Source organism: Bos indicus, chromosome 2, assembly GCF_029378745.1.
Source record: "Bos indicus isolate NIAB-ARS_2022 breed Sahiwal x Tharparkar chromosome 2, NIAB-ARS_B.indTharparkar_mat_pri_1.0, whole genome shotgun sequence".
Classification (NCBI taxonomy): domain Eukaryota; kingdom Metazoa; phylum Chordata; class Mammalia; order Artiodactyla; family Bovidae; genus Bos; species Bos indicus.
In genome coordinates this window covers 120,671,253-120,688,897 of record NC_091761.1, presented here as the reverse complement: position 1 = coordinate 120,688,897, position 17,645 = coordinate 120,671,253, and positions in this window count along the sequence as shown.

Genomic DNA, 17,645 nt, shown 5'->3' with positions numbered 1-17,645 from the left:
CCCTAGGAATAAACCCTGGGAAACTTCAAACTTTTGAGGTAAAACAGTGGAAGAAAAGCCAGCGAAAGAAACTGAGAAGCAGGGGCTGTGACACAGGAGAAAATTCAAGCTGGCATGATGTCACAGACACCTAGATAAAAGGTTTCCAGGGGGAGTGGTCAATTATGACAAATCCCACTGAGAAATCAACGCAGATAAGAACAGGGAAGTGATCACTGGATTTAGCAATACCAAAGAGGTCCATAAGGAGGCGAAATGTTCCTCCTCAAGGAGGAAGGAGATTTGATGCTAGATGGCTAAAACAACAATTGATTTCTGTATACTGGTCAAAGTATGCTGGGCTCTGCTGTGGTAACAACCCGTATATCTCAATGCTTCAACACATTGGTATATTTCTCCCACTCATACAAAGCCTGCCTATTGGGGCAAGGCACTCTTCCAGTCACTCAGGGAGGTCTATGGCACTTTCTTCCTGGGCTCAGAGAAGGCAATGGCACCCCACTCCAGTACTCTTGCCTGGAAAATCCCATGGACAGAGGAGCCTGGTAGGCTGCAGTCCATGGGGTCGCTAAGAGTCCAACACGACTGAGCAACTTCACTTTCACTTTTCACTTTCCTACATTGGAGAAAGAAATGGCAACCCACTCCAGTGTTCTTGCCTGGAGAATCCCAGGGATGGGAGAGCCTGGTGGGCTGCCGTCTATGGGGTCGCACAGAGTCAGACACGACTGAAGCAACTTAGCAGCAGCAGCAGCTACCATCTCAACCCAAGGTGTTAAGGATGGCCTCAATAGGGGAAAGAGAGCTGGAGGGTGTGTGTGTGTGTGTGTGTGTGTGTGTGTGTGTGTGTACACACGCGTGTTCAGTCATGTCCAACACTTTGCGACCCCATGGACTGTAGCCCATCTGGCTCCTCTGTCCATGAGCTTTTCCAGGCAAGAATACTGGAATGGGTTGCCATTTCCTACTCCAGGGGATCTTCCCAACCCAGGGATCGAACCTGCATCTCTTGTGTCTCTGGCATTGGCAGGCTGATTCTTTACCACTGCGCCTCCTGGGAAGCAGGAGGGTTGTGCACCAGCAATTAAATACTTCAGCCTGGAAATGACATATGTAACTTCCACTCATAGACTATTAGAACTTGTGACACAGGCTCAATTTAATTGCAAAGGTGGCTGAGAAATGTAGGGGGGAGGCATGGACTATTTATAATAGTAAGTGACCTTATCTCAGCCACAGTTCCCTATAATCATCATTGACTCTGTTCTTGGTGACCAATGTTCTGAGCAGTTGCTTGGAGGAGATGTGTGCCTGTTGTAGGGATGAAAGATGGGGGAGAAGGCTGCTTTGTTCCTTGGGTTAGAGTGTGCTGAAGGACCTGGGGACCTGTGATTCCAGACAGACCCAGCTGGCTTTGAGATGCTTCCTCCTGTGCAGCTGACAGAAACAACTGTCAGAATTGTTGAATAGCTTGCTGAAAAGCTCAACACACCAAATGCTTGCTTGTCTTGGCTCTGGTTCTCAAACAAACCCTGCCTCAGCTCAAAGCTGCCACCACCAGTGCTTTGGCAGGAAAGTGACCTCTCATAAATATCACTGGACTTTGCTATGACCCCATTTCTTCTGGGTTTTGTCTCCTGAACCCATCACCCTTGAAGCAAGGGACTAAAGCAATTCCTGTCACTTTTTCCTCTGTCTCCACTTGATACAAGCAGAGCAGTGACTCAGGAAGATGACAGGAAAGAGAAGGACTCTCATCTGTTCATTCAGTAAACATTTATTATACTTACTTTGTGGAAGGCTGTTTGCCAAGCACTAGGGTCATGGAGAGGAACAGTCTAATGGAGTTGTAGATAAGAAAGCTTGTGTCAGCCCTTCCTCAAAACTTTCTACAGTTCCCACAACCAGCTGCATCTCCTTCCATGCTTCTTGCTTCTTTGCAAATGCTAATCCCTCTCCTTGTAATCCCATGCATGCTTTCAGGTTCATTTTCATGGTCATCACCCTCCTTTCTACTTTCAGACTCACCTCCTCTCATGTCCCCAGGACATGATGTAGATAATCCCAGTGTCAGTCAAACCTATTACCAGAATGACCACGTGATTTACTGTCCAAACCCAGGACACTTTTGAGACTGAAAAGTGAAACATGAAAGTGAAAGTGGCTCAGTCATGTTCAACTCTTTGTGACCCCATGGATTATAGTCCATGGAATTCTCCAGGCCAGAATACTGGAGTTTGGTAGCCTTTCCCTTCTCCAGGGGATCTTCCCAACACAGGGATCGAACCCAGGTCTCTCGCATTGCAGGCGGATTCTTCACCAGCTGAGCTATGAGGGAAAAAGCCCCATTTGAGAATGAAAGGGAATGCTATCATCAATTGCTTCAGCTCAACAGGTGTCAATCAATCTGTTCCAGGCAAACTAAAAATTATGGTCACCCACACCTATACCCAACGTCATAAAACCTGACACTTGATGCTTTCATGTCTCAGCCCTTTGAGATGATATTGCTATCCATATATTTTTAATTTTTTTAAAATGTGGACCATTTTTAAGGTCTTTATCAAATTTGTTACAGTATTGTTTCTGTTTTATGTTTTGATTTTTGGCCGTGAGATATGTGGAATCTTAGCTCCCGAGACCCTGGGTTGAACCCACACCCCCTGCATTGGATGGTGAAGTCTTACCCACTGGACTGACAGAGATGTCCCATTGTTATCCCCATTTTTAAGATGAGGAGATAGAGCCTGAGACAGAGAAGAGACTTATGGTCTCACACCAAGAAGGCAGCAAAACTGGCCTGGGAAGTTAGAACATCAGATTTCAAATCTTGGGCTCTTCTGACTCTAGAGATCGGTAGGTACCACCACACCCGACTCCCTAGTACCACAGAGTCTTACTAAGTTAGTCATGTGTGGTTCTCCCCCAGATCCAAGATGTAGAGGGAAGGTAGAAATGCAGTCTTACTTATCTTGTGCACCAGTTCCCCCCAGCCCTTGGTGTAGAAAAGGTCTTAGGGCATGTTTGTTGGACAGATGACTTCTTGAGGTTAGAGCTTTATGTTTCATCTTTTAAAAAATATTTATTTGTTTGACTGTGCTGGGTTGTAGTTGCAGCATGCGGGATCTTCCTTGTGGCACAAGGGATCTTGAGTTGCAGCATGTGGGATCTAGTTCCTTGGCCAGGGATCAAACCCGAGCCCTCTGCATTGGGAGCTCAGATTCTTAGCCACTGGATGACCAGGGAACTCTCTGTGTAGTTTCTTCTTAAAATCTGAGCCCCTTTTCCACACCTGGTACCTAGCACAGTGCTTGCTATGCATCTGTTCATTCCAGTAACACTTATTAATCACCTACCACGTGCCTGGTACTGTGCCGGTGATGCAGCAATGAACAAAATAGACAAGGTCCTGGTTCTCATGGGGCTTACAGTCCCGTGGGGGAAAACGTACAATCACAAATAAACACAGTTACAAATCAAGATAAATGCTAAGGAAAAATACTAGATACTGAATTTTAAGAGCTATTTTGGAGGTACATTTTGTAGGTTTTTATCATAGATTGGATGGCTGAAATAGATGAAGACAAAAAGAAGACGCAGTTTGGAAAGAGAAAAATGTCGGTTTGGATGTGTGGGGCTGGACGTGCCTGTGGGGTTTCTGTTTTAATCTTCCCACGTCTAGCCAGGTTAACTGATTTGCTCCAAACTGAAAAATTGTGGCAAGGGAAAGAAACCCCCTTCAGCCAGCCCAAAGAGAGCTGGCCTCCAGCTAGCATGGTGGTTCTAAGAGGGGCAGAAGGCAGAAGATAAGCAGAGAAAGGATGTGCTCACGGAAACAATAATCAGACCTCCCAAGCTGCAGTGAAGACCGCGGCAAGCAGCCAAGGACCGGGCTGCGTTACATCCAACGGAGAGAGCAGGATCGCCGCGCCACCCTCCTCCTCTAGGGGCCAGCGCACCCCCGGGCGCTCTAACGAGGGGAGGGGACTGCTCCGTGCCTGGAAACCCGAGCCGTGCGGCTGGCTCCGCGGCAGGACCCGCCAATCGGGCTGTGCCTGGTGGCGGCACCACGTGACTCGCCTCCCTATCTCCTCCCCTCCTCGCTTTCCAGGGAAGACGGGCATCCCCGTCATGGTGCCACCCCGGCCATCCCGCCCCCACCCCTCGCGTGCCGCAGCCGCGCGGGCGTGAGCTCCCGCGAGCCTCAGGGATTCCGCCGCAGTCCGCTGCGGCGCGGGGGAGGGGCGGGGAGGAGAGAAAGCTGCAGCCGCAGCGCACGCAATTTTTTTCCATCAAGGTCAAGCGTACCCACTTCCCGGCAAGGCTGCCTCGGGAATCCCTCCCAGCCATTACCGCCACTGCAGCCACGCAGGCGGGCCGCAGCATCCCTGGACCATCTGGACCACTGCCGCAGGCTCTCACTGGGCTTCCTGCAGGAACAGCGGGGAACAAGAGGGTCTCAATCTATCCTGCCCCACTAGCTTCCCAGTCACACACCTCATGTTGTGTCACCCAGCTTTAAACCCTAAACTGGCTCCCGATAACCCTATAGGGGAGCATTAAGGCCCCTCATAGCCAAGCCCGGGTTAACCCTTTCCAGTCCCACGGCCCCCTTGCATTAGAGACCCAGTCCCTCTGGATCTCCTGCCCTTTCAGGTCCAGCCATCACTTACATACTCAAGTGACTACTCTTACTGTACCTTGTGCCTAGGGTGCCCTTTGCGAACACAGCACATTTACAAGACCCAGCTTTATTATGTTGGAGAAGACTCTTGAGAGGCCCTTGGACTGCCAGGAAATCCAACCAGTCCATCCTAAAGGAAATCAGTCCTGAATATTCATTGGAAGCACTGATGCTGAAGCTGAAACTCCCAATACTTAGACCACCTGATGCAAAGAACCGACTCATTAGAAAAGACGCTGATGCTGGGAAAGATTGAAGGCGGGAGGTGAAGGGGACGACAGAGGATGAGATGGTTGGATGGCATCCCTGACGCTATGGACATGAGTTTGAGTAGACTCCGGGAGCTGGTGATGGACAGGGAGGCCTGGCATGATGCAGTCCACGGGGTCGCAAAGAATCGGATACGACTGAGCGACTGAACTGAACTGAACTTTATTATAATTCTATGGAGGGTGGGAACTGGTGCTGAAATGTCTCAACAAAGATCACAAAGTTGAAAGACTACAGGGTTAAGTAGGAGAAATAAACAGGGCCAGTGGGCAGAGGCATAAGAAAATCTTATGCCTAAAGGGCAGGGACCCAGCCCTCCACTGAGGCCAACACGTTCCTTGGGGGACTGTGGACCCTATGATGCCAGATATTATGAGTTTGCAGGAAAAACCACAAACCCAGATTTTTATGTGTAATCACTCACTTTTAAAATATTGATTTAAAATTTTTTAAACATCCCGTGGACCAGATGCAGCTCATAGACCTCAGTGTGTGACCTCTTCTCTTTAGGAAAGAGGATGCCTTTCGCTGGGAAAATACTTTGAAAAACTCTTTAAGAAGGTGTGATTCTTGAAACTTTCAGAGGCAGCTGTTGTGGAGGCAATGAGGAAGAGGATTTGGATTTGAATTTGTTCCTAAAATGATTCTAGATGTTTTAAGCTACTGAGGACTCAGAGAATCTATCAGAAACTGGAGGACTGAGTTTGGGAAATGGGCAGGAACCAAGAGTAGGGGTCAGGATTGTGGGAGGTAGAAGTGAGACAGCAGGAAGCCACCCTGGGGGACCCACCCGCCAGCATCAACCGCTGTGAATGATAGCAAACATTTCCTCCCATCCTCATGGGGGCCCGCATGAGGGCCAGGGAGGGGCCCTGCCAGGGAGGGGCTTGGACTTGCAAAGGGTGGGGTGAAGGGGGTGACCTGAAGACAGGAGGGGAAGCCAACTCCCCAACTCCTAAGGCTTCACACAGTGGGGTAATGCCTGGAAGGGAAATTGGAGCTTTCTTCGGAGCTCCATACGGCAGATACCCATGACCAGGAGATAGGAGTTGGCCACGGCTGAGGAATAGTGTGGAGGGAAGCAGAAGAGCTGTTAAGGCTGTCTTGGGAACCAGTGTATTACTAGTTCACCCCAAGATCTTTTTTTTTTTTAATCATTTCTTAAAAACCATTTATTTGGGCACTAAGTGATGGTCCAGTGATTAAGAATCCAACTTGCGAGAAAAAAAAAAAAAGAATCCACCTTGCAATGCAAGGGACACTGGTTCAATCCGTGGTCTGAGAAGATCCCACATGCCATGGAGCAACTAAGCCTGCGTGCCACAATTACTGAGCCTGTGTTCTAGAGCCTGTGAGCTGAAACTACTGAGCCCCCGTGCTGCAACTGTTGAAGCCTGTGCACCTAGAGCCTGTGTTCTGCAACAGGAGAAGCCACTGCTATGAGAAGCCCACACACTGCAATGAAGAGTAGCCTCCCTCACTGCAACTAGAGAAAGCCCAAGTGATGCAATGAGGACCCACCACAGCCTTGGCTGTGCTGGGTCTTAGTTTCGGCATGGAGGATTTAGTTTCCTGACCAAGGACTGAACCCAGGCCCCCTGCATTGTGATTGTGGAGTATTAGCTACTGGACCACCAGGGAAGTCCACCCTGAGGTCTTTTGTTGATATAACTATGATGTGGTCTCTTCCTCTGTCTCCCATTCCTGGAAATCTTCAAAAAATCTCCTGTATTCAGAGCCTGCCTCAACTGGAGTGTTTGTGAAAAGGGCTGAAGGGGCCAAGTTTTCCATCTGTTTTGGTATCGTGCTGACCAAACACAGTACAGGCTGAATCAATAGCTGGACCACAAGACATAAAGCCTCCCAGGAATTTGCAGTAATCTTGGAGAGGGTTTTGGAATAGGTACTTGGATTCGTCCCATGATCTCAAGGGGTCAGGAGATCCCTGGCTGACATCTAGGTTACAGTAATAACGAACCAGCTATAATTTACTAAGTGGTTACTTGCACCGGACATTGTGCACGTACATACATTATCTCTACAATCCTCACAGTGACTGTATGAGATATTATCATAATCTTCATTTTACTGATGAAGAAATTAAAGCTCAGAAAGATGAAGTGAGTTGCCCAAAGTCACAGAGATAGGAAATGGTAGGCTGGACTTGCTCTCCAGCCGATTGCCCTGAGCAGAAGAAATAATCATCTTCTTTGGGGTTTTTCTGGACGGCACTTAGTATGCAGAGTTATAATTATTGTTTTAATTTGTGTGTCTGTCCTTCTCATTCATCTATAAGGGGACAGGAGCCAAGCCAGTAATTTCAAGTGCCTGACACACAGAGGGGGTGTTGAGTACACGTTAAATCAATTCGTTTAAGGAAGACCAAAAGCAGCGCCCTCAAGTCTAAGGTGTTCGTGCTCTTAAGGAAGTGATTCACCCTTTCTAGGTCTCAGTTTTCTTGCCTGTGGAATGGGGATTATAGATCTCACAGGTTTATTGTGAGATTTAAATGAGACCAGGTCATGGAATTTCCATACAACTAGCAGCTGATGACAATGATAACATGAGGATGATGCTGGAAAAAGGAGCAGGGAAAGAAGCTATCCAGAAATGATTTTGATAGATAAAGAAACTATTCAGAAAAAAAAAAAATCCAGAAATTCCAGAACTGTATCAGTTCAAAGAGGAATTCTTAGGAGGCCCAGCCACTGTGCAGTTTCCAAGACTACAGTGTCTTCATTCGTTCATCATTGCTGGAACACATACTATGTGCCACTGCTTGATTACATTTCATCTGAAACTCTGCAGAACAGATACTCAAGTTATTCTCACTCTACAAGTGAAAAAAAGATGAGGTAAGAAATATGATGTGACTTCCACAAAGAGAACACAGCTACGGAGTGGCAGAAGCGGGATTTGAAGTTAGATCTGTGTGGGTCTAAACCCCTTGTTCATTCTGCTTTCGATGCCACAGCTTCTTCAGTCTTCTCCTGATTCACCAGCACATTTATCAAACATCAGCTAAGTACTAGGGGATACAAGGCCTAGACTATCTGAAAGTCTTTTCCAGGACAAGCTGGGAGGCAGACAACTCAGTGGATATTTAAAAATTCAGCCTGATAAGCTCTGTGTTGGGTCAAGTGTGAGTGATAGAGTTGCAAGGGGAACCCCTTCCAGGGTCCAAAAGTGGGCCCTTGTCTAATATTCAGAAATGAATTGTCCAAAGAGACACATGTGCTGACAATGCAAGAGACTTTATTGGAAAGGGGTGCCCAGGCAGAGAGCAGTAGGGCAAGGGAACCCAGGAGGACTACTCTGCCACACGGCTTGAAGTCTTGAGTTTCATGGTAATTAGGCTAGTGCCTGGGTTGTCTCTGGCCAATCACTCTGATTCAGGGTCCTTCCTGGTGGCATATGCATCACTCAGCCAAGATGGATCCCAGTGAGAAGGGTTCTGGGAAGTTGGTAGGCGATATGAACTGGAGTCTTCTCTCCTTTTGACCTTTCCTGAATTCTTCCAGTTGGTGGTAGCTTGTTAGTTCCACATTCCTTACCAGGACCTCCTATTTAAGATTGCTCATGCAAGCGGTTACTCTGGTGTCTGGCCAGGGTGGGCAGTTTCAGTCAGTAGTTCCTCTAACAATAGAAGAGAGTGCTACCTGCCATTCTCTTTGGTCTGCGGACCCCAGGTACATCTCAAACTCACTAGGTTGTTCCCTTCAAGTCTACCACCTCTCTCGGGTGGAGGGGGTTTTGCAGTGGGGACCAGAGAATAACCAATAATCCTCTCCAAAAGAAATCCCTACTAACCAGCCTCTCCTCTCCCTTCATCTCTGTTTCTGTCTCTGTTTCTCACTCTCTGTCTCTCACAGACACACAACCTCTCATGAGGTGGGTGATGGGGTACTGCTGGTAGAACCGGTTTCTCCACCCTTCAGGCATGCCCTGCCTGGGTGGTCCATGGTTCATGGCATTTGTTACCTCTGCCAGAATGACAGGAAACTGGCATTTAACATCCTGTTACACATTCATTAAAAAGAAATCAGGAAGGAAAGTCACCCAATCAATAGTGATTATCTCTCCGTGGTGAAGTTATGTGTAATCTCTATTTTCTTCTTCTTACTTACTTGCTTACATTTTTTTCTACCATGGATTTACTACTTTTGTAATCAGTAAAACTATTTTCACAATTATCTGTGGCCTCATAGGTGTGGGGGAAGGTCTATAAGAAGCAGTCTCAGAAGGGGATTTGCCCTGAGTACAGAAGGGACTGGACAAGGTGACACATGGGAGAGGTGAGGAAGTGAGAGGTCATCGAGGATTAAAAACAAGGGCCACCGTTCCTTGACGTGCGATTCTCAGTTAACCCTCAAAACCAGCTTAGGAGATAAGCTATTATTTCACAGCTGAGGAAACCAAAAGCCAATTTCACAGAAAAAGAAACCAAGACTCAGAGAGGTTCCATTACTTGTCCAGGAACACACAGCTAGAAAGTGATGGAGGCAGGATTTGAATCCAGATCAAGGTATTTTTAACTTCTGGACTCGGGGGCCATTTCAAGACCTTCCAGTTGCACAACATTTGCATATTCCCAGTTCTTCACACACACTAACTGATACTAGTACAAGGCAGAGGGGTGGGTGAGATAAAGATCACTGTCCTGTTTCCCAAATGAGAAAAGGCCAGAGAGGAGACTTGCTCAGCATAGAGTCACAACGTGGCGGCGCTCCGAGAATCCTCCTTTCTCTCTTTGGGCAGCCTTCCTCCTTCCGCCACCTTCTGCCAACTGCAGGGGCTTCCTTCTTGAAACAAGTGACTTAAGGTAAATTGCTGGACTTCCCCTTTCTCAAAACACAGGAAGTCTGTGTTGTTTGCAGCAGTGAGAGAACAATTTCAGGTCAGTTACAGTATAGGCGGGGCCACGTAGAAGACTGTGTCTTGTGGGGGTGGGGGAGTGGGGGTTGGGGGAGTGGGGGTCTGAAGGGGGAGGCAGGGCTTCCTGCCACCAGGGCTGTTCAGAGGGACCTGTATTTTTCCTTCCTGAGGGTCATGTTAGTGTGTCTGCCCAGGCTTGAAGTCATACCCCAGATCGCTGGATGAACTATTATGGAGTTTAGAAAAATGAGCCCACGAGGAAAGAAGACGGGGCCCCCCTCAATAATAATGATGCTAATAATGATGGTGATGATGGCGATGATAATGATGGCCCATGTTTATGGTACAAAAACCTTTATACCAGGCACTAAGTGGCTAACACAAGTGAACTCATTTGAGTCTCATAACTGCCCTAGGAAGAAGATTCTATAGCTTTGGGGTCAAATAAAATCGGGTTCTAACCACAGTCATGCTGCTCCCCAGCTGTGTGACCTCAGAGACCTTACTGACATTCATTCAATAAATGTTTTTGAACACCTACTATGTGCCATACTTTGTTTAGTGAACAAAACAAAGATCTGTGCTCTCACGGTGCTTACAAGGGAAAGCAGACAACTTGTAACCACAGTCAGTAAATTATGTCAGAAAATGATAAGGGCTAAGCAGGGTGAGGGGGTCGGGGAATGCTGAGGAGGAAGGAGGGTGCAGTGTTAAACAGGGGTGTCAGGGAAGTGAGCCTGAGGAGCATCCCCCCGGTGCACGCTGCCCACCCTGCACCATGTGCTTGCATTCTGAGGGTGTTGTTTCTTTGCCATGTAGCCTCCCAGCCTGATTTTCTGGCCCTTTTCTGCTAGATGACCTAGAGCGGACTTGTTTACAATTAATAAAACTAACTGATCCAGGTATCATTCTGAGTACCCACTTCCAGGCCTGGTACTTTACATTCATTATTTCATTTGCTCTTTATCCAGATGTGAGAGATAGATATGATGAACCCCACTTTACAGATGAAGGAACCAACTCAGAGAGGTGGAGTGACCTGACTAGGGTCACTTAGCCAATGAGGCACTCTTCGTAAGGTGCCTCACAGTGGTGATGGAAAGGCCCTGGCTGGCTTTTCCTCTCCATCACTTGCTGCTGTGTGTGCTGACAGCCCACAGCTCAGCTCTGCCTAGAGGGAAGGCATCGTGGGAGTCTGACCCTGAGCTGGAAAGACAGACAAGTCTGCGATGCCTGGGAGGACCGCTAGAACCTGGAAGGGAACTGCCTGTGCCTTGCCCTGGTCAGTGCTTCAGAAAGAGAAACCTTCTTGCCAACTGTCCCGTAAGCTAGAGACTTCTCTCTGAGGTCTGAGCCCAGTCACTGGGTGGCCTGATTCCCATGGACGTGTGGAGATAGAAAACATGTGGGACTGCTGCAGTTGCCAGGCAACCACCAGCTACACACTCTCTTGACCGAGTCAAGAAGGCTGCCTGATGCAGTCAGAGATTCTTGGATCTGAAACCGAAAGATGTCAATTCTAGTTCTCATTTGCTGTGTGATCTTGGGCAAGTCCCTGTCCTTTTTGGGGACTCAGTTTCCTATCTCTTGTATAAAGCACAGTCAGACTGTCTAAGCTGCAATATGAATAGACACCAGATGGTCAGAATCAAAGTGGGGTGGGACCAGAGGCTCAGGAGCTGGTCATCGGTGAGTGAAGACTCAGTCCTCCTCCTGCCCATTCTGTCCTAGCTGTCCTGGCCCTGGTTACCAGCTGAGGGCATAGACATTTCCTTTCCCACCCTGAGCTATTTCAGGCCACCCAGACTCCATCCCAGGCCCACTCCTACAGCTCCGTCTGGGAATCATCTTTGTACTCACAAGTTAGTGCAGCCACCGCCCACCCATCATAACTTTCCCCGTGGGGAGTTTCCTCTGTTCCTGCCAAATGCAGCTACCCAGTTCTGGGTGTTTCCCTGAATATCCATCAGAGGACCTTCTGACGCTGTTTGCCGAGATTGCACTGGTGGTAAACCCTGAGGGTGGTGCATTCTGCAGAAATCAGCAGAGTTAACTCATTCCATTTCACAACCATAACAAAAAATGACTGCAGCTGCAAGGGCAACAAATGCTTTATGTCCCTGATCTCACTTAATCCTCGTACAATCCAGAGGGATGGGAACAAAGGCCCCTGTTTTACAGATGAGGAAATGGAACCTCAGAGAGGTAAAATGACTTGCCCCAGGTCCCAGTAAATAGTGGAGTCAGGACTCCCATTCAGAGCTAGTGCCACAGCCTGGGGTTTCAAGCCACTGTAGGGTGCTATTTCTCCACAATCCCAGAGGAGGGCTCAACCCGCTTTACAGATGGACAAATCAAGGTCCAGAGAGAAGTGACTGGCCCAAGATCACTCGGCGAGTTAATGTTAGGACAGATTCTAGGACCAGTCCCTGCAGAGCCTCACCACACAGTAGAAAACAAACAGTTCCTCATGTGTGAGCAAAAAATCCCTAGTCTTAAGAAGTCCCCAGCAGTTCCTACAAAGTGGAACATTGCCTAGGGTTCACTGACAAGGATCTCTAAAAGTCTCAGTGTTAGGACAGCGTGTCCCAGAGTTTCTTTGGGCAGCAAAAGACTGTGGGTGTCACTGTCTTGAGTCTACAGAGGAGGTCTCAACTCTAGCCACATCTGAGGTACTTTGGTGTGTCTGGAATATTCTCCCAGTTAGTGGTATTGCCTGGTTAATGTTCACCTGTCCACCTGACCTGTAGGTATCAGTTCAATGTCACTTCCTCTGGGAAGACCTCTGTGGGACCCCATGCTTCCCCTACCATAGATTTTCATGGGTTCAGCTCTTTTCTGTAATAATGCTGACCACAGTTTGCCCTGTAGATTCATATCCAAAGCACATTTAAAACATCAACTTACCCTCCCTCCATCAGGCTTCCCTCGTGGCTCAGACGATAAAGAATCTGCCTGCAGTGCAGTGCAGAAGACCAGGATTTGATCCCTGGGTCAGGAAGATCCCCTGGAGAAGGGAATGGCAACCCACTCCAGTATTCTTGCCTGGAGAATCCCGTGGACAGAGGAGCCTGGCAGGCTACAATCCATGGGGTTGCAAAGAGTTGGACACACTGAGCAACTAACACTTTCACTTCAGTTTCATCCTCCAAGTGACCCCTAAAGATGCAACTCCAGAGTTTGTATTATCCTCATAAAAACAAACTAATCTTTGAACATTCACTAAGATGATAGATGCTTAATATAAAGACAGATTGGAATCACCCAGCAGCTGCCAGGAGCACTCCCAAATTCTCTGCCCAATCTCAATTCACCCGTAGAGATAGGGTCTTTTTCTTAAAGGCAGAGTGGCTTCAATGTGCAGATATCTTAAGACAGCCTTTGCTTTAGTCACTCCCTTTGGCTGAGTTCTAAGATCTAGGCATACAAAAGAATTACTGTGGGGAGTTCTTTGGTGGCCTAGTGGTTAGTTTATGGCACTTTCATGGTGGAGGCCTGAGTGAGATTCTTAGGGAACCATCCTGGATGCCACATGGCACGGTCAAAAATAAATAAATAAATAAATAAAGCTGCCATTCCTGGGGGAAAAAAGAACAATCAGGCAATCAACATCATCAGTTTAAAAAAATTATTGTGCATTATAGGTAATTTAAGGGTTTTCAAATGTAATTGTGAATGATATATGCTTTCCACATGGGTGCTGACTTTTGAATCGAGCCTGCTTCTGAGACACCCACACTATAATTACGAACGTGAAAGAGTATTGCACCTCTGGACCGGAAGCCCACGAGGATTTGATTGCCTCATCTCTCATACCCATATCCAGCATGAAACTGGGCACAGAGCAGGTACTCAGTAAATGTTTATTGAGGGAATGAATCACCTTTGCTTTCTTACTTACTGAAAGACAGACCAGAAGAGGTCTGTGTGGGTCCAGATGGCTATGGGTTCTCTCACTGTTTGAGGCCAGAAGCCACTGAGGCACCTGTCTGCACCTGCTCCTCTACATGCACAGGGCAGAAGCCATGTGAGTGTGAGTTTGGATGTGTGCATGTTTATTGGCTCACACATTTCTGTGACAACCAGAGGCAGTTTTCTATTTGCAGCACTTAATTTCATAACAGTTTCCTGTAGCTTCTGTAACACATTACCATAAATTTAATGGTTTAAGACAATATTTTTATCTTAGAGTTGGAGGTCAGAGATCCAAAAAGGGTCTCGCAGGGGTTAAAATCAAGGTATTGACAGGGCTTGCGTTTCTTCTGGAGGCTTTGGGGAAGAATCTGCTTCCTTGCTTTTTCAATCAAGCTAGAGCTGCATTCCTTGGCTTGTGGCCTTTCCTCCATCTTCAAAACTAGCAGCATCACATCTTCCAGTCTCTTTCTCTGTGCTTGCCTTCTCTCCTGGAGGATCCTTGCGACTGGTATAGGTCCACTGCGATAACCCAGGATGATCTCCCCATTTTAATTTTCTTTTACAAGAATTTATTTTTAATTTGAGGATAATTGCTTTACAGTGTTGTGTTGGTTTCTGCCATACAACAACGTGAATTAGCCATCACTATGCATATGTCCCTTCCCTCTTGAACCTCCCTCCCACCTCCCAGCCCTCTAGGTTGTCACAGAGCACCAGGCTGAGCTCTCTGTGTTATACAACAGCTTCCCATTGGCTGTCTTGCACAGGGTAATGCGTATATTTCAATGCTGCTCTCTCAATTCATCCTACCCTCTCCTCCTCCCGCTGTGTCCACAAGTCTGTTCTCTACGTCTGTGTCTGTGTTCCTGCCCTGCAAATAGGTTCATGGGTACCATCTTCCTTGATTCCATACATATGTGTTAATACATGATATTTGTTTTTTTCTTTCTGATTTTCCTCACTCTGTATACAACAGGCTCTAGGTCCATCCACCTCACTACTCATCCACTGACTCAAATTCATTCCTTTTTATGGCAGATTAATATTCTGTTGTATACATGTATCACACCTTCTTTACCCATTCATCTATTGATGGACAGCTAGGTTGTTTCCATGTCCTGACTGTGGTAAATGCTGTGGCAATGAACATTGGGGTACAAGTGTCTTTTTAAAAAACATTTATTTGTTTATTTTAATTGGAGGCTAATTACTTTACAATACCGTGGTGGTTTTTTGCCGTACACTGACATGAATCAGCTACGGGTGGATATGTGTCCCCCATCCCAAACCCTGCTCCCACCTCCCTTCCCACCCCATCCCTCTGAGTTGTCCCAGTGCACTGGCTTTGAGTGCCCTGTTTCATGCATCGAACTTGGACTGGTCATCTATTTCACGTATGGTAATACACATGTTTCAATGCTATTCTCTCAGATCATCCCGCAGAGTCTAAAAGTCTGTTCTTTATATCTGTGTCTCTTTTGCTGTCTCATGTATAGGGTTGTCATTCCCATCTTTCTAAATTCCATATATATGTGTTAATATACTATTTTGGTGTTTTTCTTTCTGACTTACTTCACTCTGTATAATAGGCTCCAGTTTCATCCACCTCATTAGAACCGATTCAAATGCATTCTTTTTAATAGCTGAGTAATATTCCATTGTGTATATGTACCACAACTTTCTTACCCATTCTTCTGCTGATGGACTTCTAGGTTGCTTCCATGTCCTGGCTATTATAAACAGTGCTGCGATGAACATTGGGGTACACGTGTCTCTTTCAATTCTGGTTTCCTTGGTGTGTATGCCCAGCAGTGGGATTGCTGGGTCATATGGCAGTTCTATTTCCATTTTTTTAAGGAATCTCCACACTGTTATCCATAGTGGCTGTACACTGTACCACCAACAGTGTAAGGGGGTTCCCTTTTCTCCACACCCTGTCCAGCATTTATTGTTTGTAGACTTTTTGATAGCAGCCATTCTGACTGGCATGAGATGGTACCTCATTGTGGTTTTGATTTGCATTTCTCTGATAATGAGTGATGTTGAGCATCTTTTCATGTGTTTGTTAGCCATCTATGTGTTTTCTTTGGAGAAATGTCTGTTTAGTTCTTTGGCCCATTTTTTGATTGGGTCATTTATTTTTCTGGTATTGAGCTGCATGAGCTGCTTGTATATTTTTGAAATTAATTCTTTGTCAGTTGCTTCATTTGCTACTATTTTCTCTCATTCTGAAAGCTGTCTTTTCACCTTGCTTATAGTTTCCTTTGTTGTGCAAAAGCTTTTAAATTTAATTAGGTGCCATTTGTTTATTTTTGCTTTTATTTCCATTACTCTGGGAGGTGGGTCATAGAGGATCTTGCTGTGATTTATGTCAGAGTGTTTTGCCTATGTTTTCCTATAGGAGTTTTATAGTTTCTGGTCTTACATTTAGATCTCTAATCCATTTTGAGTTTATTTTTGTGTGTGGTGTTAGAAAGTGTTCTAGTTTTATTCTTTTACAGGTGGTTGACCAGTTTTCCCAGCACCACTTGTTAAAGAGATTGTCTTTTCTCCATTGTATATTTTTGCCTCCTTTGTCAAAGATAAGTTGTCTGTAGGTGAGTGGATTTATCTCTAGGCTTTCTATTTTGTTCCATTGATCTATATTTCTGTCTTTGTGCCAGTACCATACTGTCTTGATGACTGTAGCTTTGTAGTATAGTCTGAAGTCAGGCAGGTTGATTCCTCCAGTTCTATTCTTCTTTCTCAAGATTGCTTTGGCTATTTGAGGTTTTTTATATTTCCATACAAATTGTGAAATTATTTGTTCTAGTTCTGTGAAAAATACCATTGGTAACTTGATAGGCATTGCATTGAATCTGTAGATTGCTTTGGGTAGTATACCCATTTTCACTATATTGATTCTTCCAATCCATGAACATGGTATATTTCTCCATCTATTTGTGTCATATTTGATTTCTTTCATCAGTGTTTTATAGTTTTCTATATATAGGTTTTTTGTTTCTTTAGGTAGATTTATTCCTAAGTATTAAATATGTCTTTTTGAATTACAATTTTCTTAGGTCATATGCCCAGTAGTGGGATTGCTGAATCATATGGTAGTTTTATTCCTAGTTTTTTAAAGAATCACCATATTGTTCTCCATAGTGGCTGTATCAGTTTACATTCCCACCAACAGGGCAAAAGGGTTCCCTTTTTTCCCCATCCTCTCCAGCATTTATTGTTTGTAGATTTTTTTTTTTTTTTTTTTGGTGATGGCCATTCTGAAGAGTGTGAGGTGATACCTCATTGTAGTTTTGATTTGCATTTCTCTAATAATGAGTGATGTTGAACATTTTTTCAATGTGTTTATTGGCCATCTGTATGTCTTCTTTGGAGAAATGTCTGTTTAGGTCTAAGATTCTTGATATAAACACATCTGTTAAGTTCCTTTTGCCATATAAGGTAACATTCATAGCTTCTGGGGATTAGGACCTGATATCATTGGTGGCCGTCATTCAGCCTACCCTGCTCAATCGAACAAGATGGTCAATGCACATTTGGTATATTGCATCCTAAGAAAGGGAAGAACAACTGCTCTAGCAGAGAACCCACAGCACAAGATCCTGAAGCTGTAAGAACTGAGAAAACTTGGACAAGGTATATCCAAAGTCCCTCTTCCTCCCTCAAGGCATTGCTCTTTCTGTACCTCTGAAACACTGGCAACTCCTGTCAAGCTTCTTCTGGGGATCAAAATTTTGACTTTTTTTTTTTGATAACTCCAAGGAACAATTTATAAGTTTGTTACCAAACCATAGAATCTTTTTAAAAATTTTATTGAAGTATAGTTGATTTACAATGTTGTGTTAATTTCAAACAATGCAATCTTGATTTCTACTTATCAATTAATTGAAAAAAAAGA